The sequence below is a fragment of the Leucopleurus acutus genome (genome assembly GCF_964270905.1).
Source record: "Leucopleurus acutus genome assembly, chromosome: 20".
NCBI classification, from domain to species: Eukaryota; Metazoa; Chordata; class Mammalia; order Artiodactyla; family Delphinidae; genus Leucopleurus; species Leucopleurus acutus.
Genome location: NC_139162.1, coordinates 43,024,717 through 43,039,495, shown reverse-complemented (window position 1 = coordinate 43,039,495; position 14,779 = coordinate 43,024,717). Strand labels below are relative to the sequence as shown.

General features: G+C 44.0%; 1 long non-coding RNA gene across 1 annotated transcript in view; it reads right to left on the bottom strand.

Annotated features, from left to right (window-relative positions):
- The window catches only part of LOC309977136, a 37,147-nt gene extending 25,638 nt beyond the window's left edge, over positions 1-11,509 (bottom strand). The window contains exons 1-2 of the long non-coding RNA XR_014327027.1: positions 11,439-11,509; positions 9,758-9,797 (exon numbers count right to left, since the gene is read on the bottom strand). This is a non-coding gene — a long non-coding RNA (uncharacterized lncRNA). The remainder of the gene's footprint in view (positions 1-9,757; positions 9,798-11,438) is intronic.
- Positions 11,510-14,779: the final 3,270 nt, after the last annotated feature.

The window sequence follows — 14,779 nt, the reverse complement described above, 5'->3', positions numbered from 1 at the left end:
TGTTACAGCAATAAGATATTTCACATAACACTCAAGGTAACAAAATAAAGACTTATAGTAGATAAACACAAGATAAAGGGACTCAAAGTATACCACTATAGAAAATCATAAATTCACAAAGGATGGCAACAGAGAGGAAAAAAGAAACAAAGGGACTACAATACAGCCAGAAAACAATTGCAAGCAAGATGGCAATTGCAAGTCCCTATCAATAATTACTTAAATATAAATGTATTAAATTCTGTAATCAAGAGACACAGAATGGCTGAGTGGATAAAAAGAAAAATCAAGATCCAACTAGGTGCTGCAGAGAGGAGATTCACTTCATCTTCAGGGACACACATAGGCTCAAAGTGAAGACATGGAAAAGGATATTCCGTGCAAATGAAAACTAAAAGACAGCACAGGTAGCTATGCTTGTATCAGACAAAACAGACCTTAATTCAAAAAGTTTAACAGCAAAGAAGTTAATTATGTAATAGTAAACAGTTCATTCATTAAGCGGATATAATAACTGTAAATATATATGCACCCAACATTGGAGAACCTAAATATATTAGGCAAATAGTAACAGACTGAAGAGAGTAATAGACAACAATACAATAATAGAAGGGGACTTCAACCCTACTTTCAACAGTGAATAGAAAATCCAGAGAGAAAATCAGTAACAAAACATTGGACTTGAACTATACACATGGAATGTGTATACACAAGTGTACATGGAATGTTCTCCAGGATAGATAATATGTTAGGTCATAAAACAAGTTTCAACAAATTCAAAAAGATTGAAATCACACCAAGTACCTTTCCTAAACACAAAGGTATCGACTAGAAATCAATAACAGAAAACTGAAAAGTTCAAAAACATGTGGAAGTTAAACATATAATCTAAAATAACCAAAGACGAAAACAAAAGGGAAATTTGAAAAAATACCTTGAAACAGAGGAAAATAAAAACACAACATACCAAAACTAAGGGATGCAGCAAAAGCAGTGCTAAGAGGGAACTTTATAGTGAGTAATGCCTGCATTAGAAAAAAGATCTCAAATAAACAATCTAACTTTTCAACTCTAAGAACTAGAAAAAGAACAAATTAAACCCAAAGTTAGCAAAAGGAAGGAGATAAAGAACAGAGTGAATATGTAAAATACAGAAACAATGGAGAATCAATGAAACCAAGAGTCGATTTTTTTGAAAGATAAAACTGACAAACTTTTACACAGACTTAACAAGGAAAAAAGGAAGAGGACTCAAATTAATTAAAAATGATTGAGGAGGGCTTCCCTGGTGGCACAGTGGTTGAGAGTTCGCCTGCCGATGCAGGGGACACGGGTTCGTGCCCCAGTCCGGGAAGATCCCACATGCCGCGGAGTGGCTAGGCCCATGAGCCATGGCCGCTGAGCCTGTGCGTCCAGAGCCTGTGCTCCACAACGGGAGAGGCCACAACAGTGAGAGGCCCGCATACCGCAAAAAAATAATAATATAAATAAATAACATTCATATGGAAACGCAAAGGATTCAGAATAGCAAGAAGAAATTTGAAAAAGAAGTACAAAGTTGAAGGACTGCATTACATGATTTCAAGACATATTATAAAATTATATTAAGACTAAGATATTTGCAAAAATATAGATGAAAAAAGTACAGAAAAAGAGTAGCACATATAAGAGCAACTGATTTTTGAGAAATGTGTAATAAAGGCAATTTAGTGGAGAAAAGATAGTTCTTTCAACAAATGTTGTGAAGCAACTGAATATCATTTTTTTTAAAAGAACTCTGACTCCAAACCTTACACAGTGCATTATAATTGACTCAAAATGGATTATAAACCTAAAACTGAAAACCTCCATTAGGGAGCATAAGAGAGAATCTTCTTACTATGGGTTAGACAAAGACTTTTTACATACAATCCAAACACATGTTCAATAAAACGAAAAAAACAATATATTGGACTTAATTTTATCAACATTACAATTTTCTGCCATAGGAAAAACTGTTAAGAGAATGAAAAACCAAGCCACAGGCTAGAAAACTGTACTGGCAAATCTCATACTTAATTAAGGACTTGAATCTAGAATTTAAGAAATCTGAAAAATCAGTAATACATCAGAAAAAGATTTTAACAGGCAAAAGATCTGAACAAACACTTAACCAAAGAAAACAGAGGGATGGTAGTAAGCACATGTAAAAATTCTAAACACTGGCCATTAGGGAAATACAAAATAAAGTCACAGAGAAATACCACTACACACCTAAGGAAAATGGCTACAATCAAAAACACTGACCACACCAAGTGCTGGTAAGAATATAGAGCAAATAAAACTCTCGTACACTGCGGGTGGGAAAGTAAAATGGTATAACCACCTTGGAACAGTTTGTCAGTTTATAAAAAGATATACATCCACTTACTCTTTGACTCAGTGTATTTATCATGTTCTTTATTTTCTGTATTTTTTGATGTTTTGACATCTTAAAAAGCTTGCTGGAGAGACCACCCCTCCCAGGACTATCCCATTCTTGAGACAGCAAAGGGTTTAGCCAGAAGTATGTCTCTAATGTACAAACCAACTGATCCAAATCTATAGCCCCAACCACCAAGTCACACACAAAGCCAATATTTCCCCTGCCCTAAATCAACACAAGGCCAGGTACCAGACAATCTGAGACCAGTTCTCTAGTCCAAAACCTGCTGTCATTATTCAAACTAGCCAATTCTAAGCTGTTTACTCTGCCTTGCTCCTCCCACAAAAACCCCAATAAAGGCTGTGGCCTCTGCCTTCCCCTCACTCTTTTCTGCCTCCTGACCAACAGTGGTGATCTCCATGTAGCCCTATGTGTCCTTTCCCTTGGGAAATGTAATAAAATCTTTCAATGGTATTAACATCTCTGTGTTAGCACTCAGTCACTGCATAAGTTAAAATGCTGTGGTCACAAAGGAGACATTCAAGCCTTTTACTCCTAAGTATTGGAACATGAACAAAAAAAAGAACAAAGAGCATCACTCATCATCCAGTTACACAGGGGTTAAGCCACAACCCACTGCAGTCACCACCAGCAGTGTACCTTGAGGGGAATTCAGGATGAAAAAACAGGATGAGTCACTCTGTGCTTTGGATAAATGGTCCCCTAGATAATTAGATGCGTATCTCAGGAAGAACTTTAGTGACCCCAGATTCTTGCATCTTCTCATACATAGAAAAGCACTAAAATCATTAACTTGAGATATCTGTTCTTTGTGATTAGCAGTAATCTTTTACCAAAATGTATGCTTGACTACATGTATTTCCTAGCCAAAAAATTCATATATATACTGGCTCCTCCCCTACGTTTTTGGAGCAGTTCCTCAGAGCTGTCTCCTGGGCTACAGTCCTCAGTAAGACCCTGAATAAAACTTAAACTCACAACTCTTACGTTGTGTTTTTCTTTAAGTTGACAAGCCCAAGAGAAAGCCTAGTACATGAATGTCCATAGCAGCTTTATTTGCAGTAACTCCAAACTAGTATCAATCCAAATGTCCATTAAAAGATTAATAGAAAAACAAATTGTGATATATCCATCAAGTAAATACTACTCTCTAATGAAGCAAATAAAGTACCCATACATGCAACATAGAGAAATCTGAAAATAATTATGATATGTGGAGGAAAAAAAGGCAAAAAAGAGTAAACATCTTGTTATTCCATTTATACAAAATTCTAGAATTGGAAGTTTTTAGTGAAAGACATGAGAATGGGGAGCTAGGGCGGGAGGACAGGAGGGATTATAAAGGAGGATAAGGTAACTTGGAGGGTGATGAATTTGTTAAATATCATTAAATCATATATGTATAATGCCCATACATGACAAAACATCACATTTTACACTTTAAATGTACACAGTTTACTGCCCATCAATTATATCTCAATCCAGCTTTCAAAAAATCTGGATCTCCTGCTTCTCTTGAAGAACTGGAATATTTGACAAACATATTGACTTGACCATAACTATTCTCAGCCCTCTGGTGGGACACCCCTACTTCAATGGAAGGAAAGAATAGCAAGCAATAAAGACTGTGAGTCACAAAAGTCACATTCTTGGACTACAATATCTCTCTTCTCTCAGTCTCCATTTTCTTGCCCGTCTAACAGTGGCTTTGAGGTAAACAGCCCAAGTAGCCCCAGGAATCCAGAAAGCTTTAAGATTATTTGCTCTGCCGGTGACCTTGTCCATAGAAGAAATGTAAATCTAGAAGTCCTGAGAATATCTATACACGCTCATCCCTCACAGCTTTAGTGAGCAGAATATTTCTGGAAGCACTTCAGATGGGGTACATCCTCTTTAGCTCGCTCCCCCTAACTCTAATCACACCCAGTGTGTGAATGTAATTATGCCTCCAATGACCTTAGACCACTCATGATTTCCTCCAGAGAAGGGGGGAGTACAGAGGTCTGCCTTCCCTGGGCACACTGGGTAACCTGATGCACATTAGCCAGAAGGCAGAGGCGAGATGGCTTCTGCCACAGGTACTGGCAGTGATTTAATTCAGGCAAGGGCCTTGAGCAGGTCAAACTGCATTACAGGTCCTGAGAGCTTCCCACATAACTAGCACTCATAGGAAATCTCCCCACTGTGGATGTTCAGATGTGTGAGATACAACTTTTGGTTGATGGCTACTTTATAAAGACTACTGTCAGAACTTCTCCCTGGTGTCATTCCCGTTGACCAAGCAAACACCCTGCACTGCAGAGGCCTTTCTCCAGTTTGAACTTTCTGGTAACAAATGAGGAAAGGCCACTAGCTTAAGGCTTTTTTATAATGTGACTTCTCTGATGTTTAATGAGGCTGGACTTGTGGCTAAAGAATGTCCCACATTCACTGCATTCATAAGGCCATTCTCCAGTGTGTAGTCTCTGGTGTCGAACAAGTGTGGGTTTAAGGCAGAAGGGTTGCCCACATTCGTTGCACTCATAAGGCTTTTTGCCAGTGTGAACTCTCTGGTGTAAAATGAGGCTGGATCTTTGGCTAAAAAAATTCCCATTTTATGCACTCGTATGGCTTTTCACTAGTGTGAACTCTCTGGTGTACAATAAGGCCAGAACTTTGGCTAAAGGATCTCCTACATTCAGTGCACTTACAAGGCCTTTCTCCAGTGTGGATTCTTTGGTGCCAAACAAGTGTGATTTTGTGGCTAAAGAATTTTCCACATTCACTACACTTATAAAGTCTTGCCCCAGTGTGAATTCTCTGATGTTCAATAAGGCCAGAGCTTCGCCTAAAGCATTTCCCACATTCACTACATGCATAAGGTCTTTCTCTAGTGTGGATTTTCTGGTGCTGGACAAGTCTGGCTAAAGGCTTTACCACATTCACTATACTCATGAGATCTTTCTCCAGTGTGAATTTTCTGATGTTGAACAAGTCTGTGTGTATAGCTGAAGGCTTTCCCACATTTGCTGCATTCATAAGGCCTTGCTCCACTGTGAACTCTCTGGTGTACAATAAAGCTGGAGTTATGGCTAAACAGTTTCCCATATTTGCTGCACTCATAAGGCCTTTCTCCAGTGTAGACTCTCTGGTGTTGAACAAGTGTTTGTTGATATAGGCTTTCCCACATTTGCTGTATTCATAAGGCCTTTTTCCAGTGTGAACTTCCTTATGCCAAACAAGGTGGGAACTTCTGCTGTAGGCTTTCCCACATTCACTGCGCCCATAAGGCCTTACACCCATGTGAACTCTCTGCTGTACCATAAGTCTAGAGTTGTGCCTAAAGAATTTTCCACATTCAATGCCCTGATAAGGTCTTTCTCCAGTGTTAACTCTTTGGTGTTCAACGAACTTATTTTTGTGGCTAAAGGCTTTCCCACATTCACCTATAATGCCCTTCTCCATTGCGAAAAGTCTCCCTGCATTCAGTGCTTCTAGGTGAATTCCCCTTGCTGTGAGTGGTCTGGCGCTGGAGAAGGCCCAAGCTGGGCAGGAGGTCCTTCCTACAATCCCCACACATAAAGGGATTCTCTGACATGTGGACTCTGCAATTCTTAACAAACAAAAGCCAGTCCTCAACCCTTCTGAGGTGTTTCTCTCCACTGTGCTGCTTCTGTTGCTGGTGAATGCTTACACTGAACCAGAGTTGTTTCACACATGCTGCACACGTGCAGTTTCTGCCTGGGGTATATTCCCTGCTGCTGAGACAGGTACAAAATGTCTTTCAAGACTGGGCCACACATCCCACAAGGGTAGGCCTTCTGGGTGGTTGGACCTGCCTTGGGAATCCTGAGTTGTAACACGCCTTGAGAAAGTGCCTCCTCATCCTTCATTCAAAACCAACAATCTGAAAGCATGCAGCCTCTGGTGGGAGGGGGCAGCCCTATCACAAATGTACTTCTTACAAACCCAGGAATTAGTACATAGGACTGTTGGAAGGACAAAGGGGCTGAAGTGAGGTAAGAAAGGGTCTGCTGTGCAGTTCTGAGCCTGGCAAGATCATACAATGGGGAGGTCTACTATGGGCAAGGAAACAGGTGGGATGCAGTACAGGAAGAAGAGGCTGGGTCTCCCAGCTCACTTCTCTGCAAATGGCTTTCAGCAGGGGCTTGTCTGCTAGTGACATGAGCACTGAACAAAAGGGGAAATCAACTGCAACCAAGTAGCTGGTGTTCATGTACTGCTCAGAATATGTCTACATCTCACCAATACATTATGTGTAGCTCAATGTTGGAGAGCCCTTCTGAGGGAGCCGTGGAGAGGAACAGGGGAGACCTGAAGGCCAGACAGGCATGGATTAGCCCTGGCCAGAAGTCAGATTAGAAATGATAAAGGGGCAAATTGTCAAGAATGGAGATTAAAAGATAGAAGTAAATTATGGCCCCTGACCTTGGCATGAAAACAACAATGGGCACCAGAGAGGTTCCTGGTGTGATGTGAACCCAGCCCTGACATGAAGCCATCCCTCAGGTCCCACCTCCCAAGGCCAGTCCCCCTCCAGGGCCCTCTTGCTATGGCTGGAGTCAGGCCTGCCCTGTCAGGCACCCACATCTCTCCCTGCAACTCCAGTTGGGCAACTACATGGAACCTGGAAGACACAAGTCCTAAGTGAAAGACAAGGCAGGTGAGTAGACAACACTGGTGCAGAGCAACCCACCCCATGAACACAGGGAAAAAAACTAATGTTACAAAAAGAAACCTGGAGGAGTATCTTATAGGAACAGCCCAGTGGTCCCCACAAGTAGTGACCATGGTGGTGCCTGCAATTCCTGGCACAGTCAGGCATGAGGAAATGCCAGCTGGAGGGAAGGGGGCAGACCTGGGGCAGAGAGTTGCAATATATCTGGACAGTCACTCTGCCAGGGTGACCAAGTCTTTGGGATCCACTGGTTTCATTGCAGACTTCCTACTCCCATATCCTTCCCTGAAAGGCTTCAGGGATGCTGAAGGGTTGCTTGGGAGAGGATGGGAAAGTACACTCCAGCCAAGCCTGGCACCCACAGCACCTATGAAAGAAAACACAGGAAGGGAGCAATGTCCACAGTCTGGCTGTGTGAAGGAAAGAGTGGCCCCTGGAGAAACAAGGAAGGAAAGAAACCAGTCAAAGACACTCGGCCGAGTGTGAAGGACTCACCCAGTGAGGCTACAAGTGCAAAATTCTCCAGCATCACATCACGGTACAGGAGTCTCTGAGTCCCTCAAGAAGCTCCCACCCCTCCTGAGACAAGTCCACAGCCACATCCTCAAAGGGTACAGTGCCCTACCATGATGGGGAAGGCAACGTCCCTGAGCAGCCTCTCTCACCAGGACCCTCAGTTAGTCCCTCAGACATCCACTCCCTGCCCCCACTCCTCTCCAGCTCCAAAACTCAGGATATACGAGGCCCAGATGCCACTGGTGCCAGCATTCTCCTTCCTACTGATCAATGTGCCATCCCACATCCACGATAGGCATGTGGGCAAACAAATGCCATCCAAGCACTGGGTATGGCATGAAAGTCTCCACCTCCACTCTTGCCAGCAAGTTCCGCAAGGGTTCCCAGATCATGCCTCCCAGACACACCAAACATGGGCTCAGTTTTCTTCCTTTAAGCTGCTGGGAGCAAGTCCCTGGGACCTTCAGTTCTCGCTCTCCCCACTGAGCGCACCACTCCATTGACGACACCTCCCCCACATCTCCAACCCCCCACCAACACTGCTACCTCCTCTACCTCAGCCCACACCAAAGGCATCTCCCTGCCCCCCCACATGCCACTCTGCACAAGGCACCTGGAGAGTGCTTGCCAAACGCAGTTACGATCCACCCTGCGCAGAGCCCTGATGGCCCACGCTGGCAGGGGAAGCCCCAGCCCTGCTTTAAAGGCCTCTCCACCACGCCCTTTCCTTGCTTCAGCTTCAGCCACCTAGAACCACATGCAGGTGCCACATACTTTAAATTCTCTTTACTGCTGGGTTACACATGCTGTCCCTTCACCAGTCTCAGCCTTCCTCTTTCCAGTCACGCCTCATTCAAAACCCAGAACCTCCCATCCCCCAGCCCAGGCCCAGCTACTCTCCCAGCTGACCCATTTGCCCCTGAGCTTATCTGCCAGCCTAAGTGAAACGCTGCAGGCCTCACCAAAGGTCACAAAACTCTAGCGTGCTTAGAGGGGGGAGTAGGCCTCAGCCTCACTGCCATCTCACCTCCATTACTGCTATGCTCCCACATCCACCTCATGTGCACTCCCCCTTGGAAGCCTTCGTCCCCTACCAGACCCACCTCTCCTCCACACCTACCTCCTCCCGCACGGCCGCTACTCTCCCTCATCTGCCTTTGTGATGTGCACCAGCCCCATTCAGGTGCTCAAGAGAGAGGCCCAGTCCTCCAATCTGGCCCTCCTCTTCCTTGTCCCCTAACAACACCGTCACCATGATCTGAAGACTCCCCCTACTAAATGACTCACAGCTCCACCCCAGTCCACACACAGGCCACCAGCTTGTGGTGTCTCCAACCTGATTTCTTCCCCTGAAAACCAGACCTGTGTCCAGCTTTCCACTCAATGCCTCCACTTGGGGGGGTCTCTGCTTCTCAGACTCAACATGGCCAAAATCTAACTCCTAATATTCCTTCTTGAAAATTACATGCCTACAAGTGATTTCCCCATTCCAGTTAATGGCATCTCCTTCCTTCCAGCTGCAAAGGCCAACACTTAGACAACTCCCCTCTCTAGTCAGAAAGTTTTGTTGGACCTACTTTAAAAACAAATCCACAAATCCCCATCCACAGCCACTACCCTGATCCAGCCACCAACCTGGTCCAGCTGTCACCACACTCATCTAGAGTACTGCAAAAGCCTCCCTCACTCCTACTGTCTGCTCTCCACTCTGCAACCAGAGAAAGTCTGTTTAGACCTGATTCAGACCCTCTTCTACTCCAAAACTTCCATGGCTCCCAGTGTCCCCAGAATAGAGGCACAGTTCCTCAGCCTGCCATTTCAGGCCTGACTCCTGCACTCCGGCTCTCTGATCCCATAAGACGTAATGGAGAACTGCGGTTGCCACTCAGTCTCACCTCTAAGCATTTGCACATGGTGATTCCCGTACATTTGATACCTTCTACAGGACAGACTATTAGTGGCCAGAAACCAGGGACCCCTCCATATAACCCCTGGCCTGGATTCAGGGTCTTGAGTCTGAGGAGAGGCCTCAGAACCAATGACAACAGTAGAGTGGCAGGCAGGGGGTCCCAGGACACATCCTGGAGACCATGAGTGGGAGATGGGGAGAGTGAGGTCCTGAGCCAATCTTTACTCACCTATACATTGCTCATGAAGTGCTTCTGAAGCCATGGAAACCTGCAGGAAGAGTGAGACTATGAGTGAAGGGCATCCATGGTGGGGTCTCAAGGGCTGATCCAACCTCCTATGCCTACCCTGAAGCAAGATGACCTGACTTTAACTTCTGGGCTTCAGTCCTTGGTGCTGCCTCTTACTAGCTGTGTAACCTTAAACTAGAACTCAATCTTCCTGTGCCTCAGTGTTTTTATCTCTAAAATGGGCATAAAAATGGTACCAACCTCATAGGGCTAATGTTGGTATCATATGCCTTAGGGTATGTCAGGTGTTAAATATGAGCTATAACTACCATCCACAGAATTGAGGCTTTTGTCAATGTTTTCAGTGCAAATGACTTAATGGATTTTGAAATTTTAGATGTGTGTTATATTTACCTTTTGAGTATTTGAGAATAATGTAATATTTAAGACTTTTTAGTGTCTTAATATACTGATTTATGGTATATTCAGGTGTGAACCAAATACTAAGTGTTTGCATAAACTTGTTAAATTCATACATTTCAGTGTTGAATTGAAATGCCTACCTATACCTACATATTTAGAATACTGATCTCTCAGTGTTGAAATGAGTGGTTGTGTCATAAACTCCTAGTTAAAAATGGGGAAAGAGGGTTGAGTGGATGCTAATTTTTCTATCCTTTAAAATCTTCTCATAGGGACTTCCCTGGTGGCCCAGTGGTTAAGACTCCGCACTCCCAATGCAGGGGGCCTGGGTTCAATCCCTGGTCGGGGAAATAGATCCTGCAAACATGCCGCAACTAAGAGTTCTCATACCACAACTAAGAGCCCACATGCTACAACAAAGATCCCACGTGCCGTAACTAAGACCCAGAGCAGCCAAAATAAATTATTAAAAAAAAAAAAAGTCTCATAATTGGATCACTTCTCCCCACTCTACAGCCACCTCTCCGGTCCAGCCTCCATGGTAATTCTGGTCTGTTTGCAGTAGCCTCCACAAGGTCACCCCATATCCACTATCCTTAACTGCCCACCCCTACCCTCTACCCCGCACGCAGTTTGATCTCTCAGCATCCTTTAGGAAACTTCTAGAATTCTAGCTCAAATCTAGTCTATCTGCTCACAACTCTCCGTAGCTACCAGCGTATTCAGAATGCAGGCCCAGCTGCTCGGGCAACTACCATTCCACATAGCGCTCATCCGCTCACAATGTTTCCATAAGGAGACTCGCCCCAGGTTTCCCGAATGCTCCTCTATCGCACCTCCATGGCTCTGCACATGTTGGTCCCTCTGCATGTAACAGTCCTCTACTCATTACACTGGGTGTCAGAAATGGGGACTCCACCCAGGAACGCTCCACTGTCTTAAAGGGGACAACCTAAAGTGACCTGGGCAAGCGCCCCTCATTCGAAGCTTTAGGGTTCGGAGGTGGGGGTCTGGGCAGGTGAAGGCCTGCGGCACAGAGCATCAACCTCTGCTGGGTCCCTCAGCACAGCCGCCAGAGAGCCTGTAGCGGAGCGAAGCCGGGAAAGTCGGGCGACCAAGCCCGGGCGCCGCGGGCTCAGCCAAACCCCTACCCCAGCCCCCGGGCGGAGTCACACCAGGCGACGCCCTCTCCGAGCCACAGACCCGCCTCTATGAGCTGCAGACACCGTCTTCTCTCGCCCCTTCCCGCTCACTTTACCTCGGGCCGGACCAAGAGCTGCATAACCGGATCAAGCCGACCGACCCATGGTCACCAAAATGAGCGTCGCCGGGAGAACGCCGGAAGTCCCTCCTTGACAGGTTTCGCAAAGTATGAGCGCGTCCTTCTCCTCGGCCTTCATTGGCCCAGCGCCGCAGACGCGCAGCGCAGAGACATCTGGGTAATGTAGTTTTCACCCAGACGCGGACGCTGGCTAGGGGCGCCCTTTCCAGACCTCTCGGCAAAGGCCAAGATGCCCAGCAAGAGGTTCTCGGAAGTGGTGACCCGAAGTTTCCATAAAGAGATGGGGTCTCGCTCTCGCTCCTTTCAAAGGGGCGCACGAAGATTTCCGTGGTGTGTACTCTGCAACCGATCACAGAAATAGAGACATTGTAAGCCGCATGGCACAGGGAGATCAGCTCGGTGCTTTGTGACCGCCTGGAGGGGTGGGATACGGAGGGTGGGAGGGAGGGAGACGCAAGAGGGAAGAGATATGGGAACATATGTATATGTATAACTGATTCACTTTGTTATAGGGCAGAAACTAACACACCATTGTAAAGCAATTATACTCCAATAAAGATGTAAAAAAAATAATAAAAAAAAGAAAAAAAAAAGAAATAGACATTGTATTATGCTTCACAAAGCTACAAAATCAAAAGACACACGAAAGTTTGTCATTTCCATACGCAGTGAATCCACTTATTATCTGGAAGCTAATAAATATTATTCCTCTTCAAATACATGTGGGCTGAAGTCGATTTTATGGGCTACAGTATATTTGGGCAGTGACAAGAGAGAAAAAGTCTAGACAAGGTCATACTGGGGAAAATGGGGGAGGGATGTTGGGTGACTGAGCAGGTGGTGAAGTATGGAACTCTGCTGCCGTTCCCACAGTAAACATCCCTGTCTATGTAGTCAGTGACTGTGTTCAACCCAGGAGCGTAACTGGAGGAGGCTGGTATCCTACCCAAATTCAGCTGCTCACTGTTGGAAAGGTGGATACTGGAGAGACAAGGGTTGCTGGAAAAGGAAAAATTGCTTTATTCAGGAGGCGGCAACCTGGGAAAATTGCACTAATGTCCTAAGACCATCTCCAAGCATCTGAGTAGGAGACAAAGGTTTTGTTTTTTGGTTTGTTTATAATTTATTTTTATTGAAGTATAGTTGATTTACAATGTTGTGTTAGTTTCTGGTGTACAGCAAAGTGATTAAGTTTATATATATATGTATATATATATATGTGTATATATATATATATTCTTTTTCATATTCTTTTCCATTATGGCTATTACAGGATATTGAATATAGTTCCCTGTGCTATACAGTAGGACCTTGTTTTTTATCCAGTCTATACATAATAGTTCTGCATCTGCTAATCCCAAACTCTGAATTGATTCCTCCCTCACCCCTGCCCGTTGGCAACCACAGGTCTGTTCTCTATGTTTGTGAGTCTATTTCTGTTTTGTGAATAAGTTCATTTGTGTCATATTTTAGATTCCATATATAAATAGGACTTCACTGGTGGCACAGTGGTTAAGAATCCGCCTGCCAATGCAGGGGACACGGATTCAATCCCTGGTCCAGGAAGATCCCACATGCCGTGGAGCAACTAAGCCCATGCGCCACAACTACTGAGCCTGCACTCTAGAGAGCCCATGAGCCACAACTACTGAGCCCATGTGCCACAACTACTGAAGCCCACGCACTTAGAGACCATGCTCCACAACAGGAGAAGCCACTGCAATAAGAAGCCTGTGCACCACAACGAAGAGTAGCCCCCACTCACCGCAACTAGAGAAAGTCCACGGGCAGCAACAGAGACCCAATGCAGCCAAAAATAAATAAATTAATTAATTTTAAAAATTAATAAATAAAATAAAATAAATGGTATCATATGGTCTTTGTCTTTCTGACTTACTTCACTTAGTATGAAAATCTCTCGTTCAATCCATGTTGCTGCAAATGGCATTATTTCATTATTTTTAATGGCTGAGTGGTATTCCGTTGTGTGTGTGTGTGTGTGTGTGTGTATATATATATATATATATATATATATATATATACTACTTCTACTTTATCCATTCATCTGTCGATGGACACTTAGGTTGCTTCCATGTCTTGGCTATTGTAAATGGTGCTGCTATGAACACTTTCGAATTACAGTTTTGTCCAGATATATGCCCAGGAGTGGAATTGCTGGATCATATGGTAATTCTATTTTTAGTTTTTTGAGGAACCTCCATAATGTTTTCCATAGTGGCTGCACCAATTTACATTTCCACCAACAGTGTAGGAGGGTTCCCTTTTCTCCACACCCTTTCCAGCATTTGTCATTTGTAGACTTTTTAATGATAGCCATTTTGACCAGTGTAAGGTGGTACCTCATTGTGGTTTTGACTTGCATTTCTTTAAGAATTAGCAATGTTGAGCATCTTTTCATGTGCCTATTGGCCATCTGTATGTCTTCTTTGGAGAGATGTCTATTTAAGTCTTCTGTCCATTTTTTGATTGGGTTGTTTGGTTTTTTGTTATTGCGTTGTAAGAGCTGTTTGTATATTTTGGAAATTAAGCCATTGTTGGTCGCATTGTTTGCAAGTATTTTCTCCCAGCCTATGGATTGTCTTTATTTTTTTAACATCTTTATTGGAGTATAATTGCTTTACAATGGTATATTAGTTTCTGCTTTATAACAAAGTGAATCAGCTATACATACACATACATCCCCATATCTCCTCCCTCTTGCGTCTCCCTCCCTCCCACCCTCCCTATCCCACCCCTCTAGGTGGTCACAAAGCACCGAGCTGATCTCCCTGTGCTATGCGGCTGCTTCCCACTAGCTATCTATTTTACATTTGGTCGTGTATATATGTCAATGCTGGGGGTTGTCTTTACAATTTGTTTATGGTTTCCTTTGCTGTGGAAAAGCTTATAAGTTTGATTAGGTCCCATTTGTTTATTTTTGCTTCGATTTCTATTGCCTAGTGAGACTGACCTAAGGAAACATTGGTACGATTTATGTCAGAGGATGTTCTGCCTATGTTCTCTTCTAGGAGTTTTATGGTGTCATGTCTTATGTTTAAGTTTTTAAGCCATTTTAAGTTTCTTTTTGGGTATGATGTGAGCATGTGTTCTGAATTCACTGATTTACATGTGGCTGTGCAGCATTCCCAAACCACTTGCTGAAGAGTTTGTCTTTTCTCCATTGTATATTCTGCCCCAGGAGACAAAGTATTTATGATATCATGAATGTCATGCTAAAAGAGAGGGAAACAGAGAGACAGAGAAACCAGCTGTGACTGATGAATAATTAACCATTGGAGCAATGTTAATTAAAACGT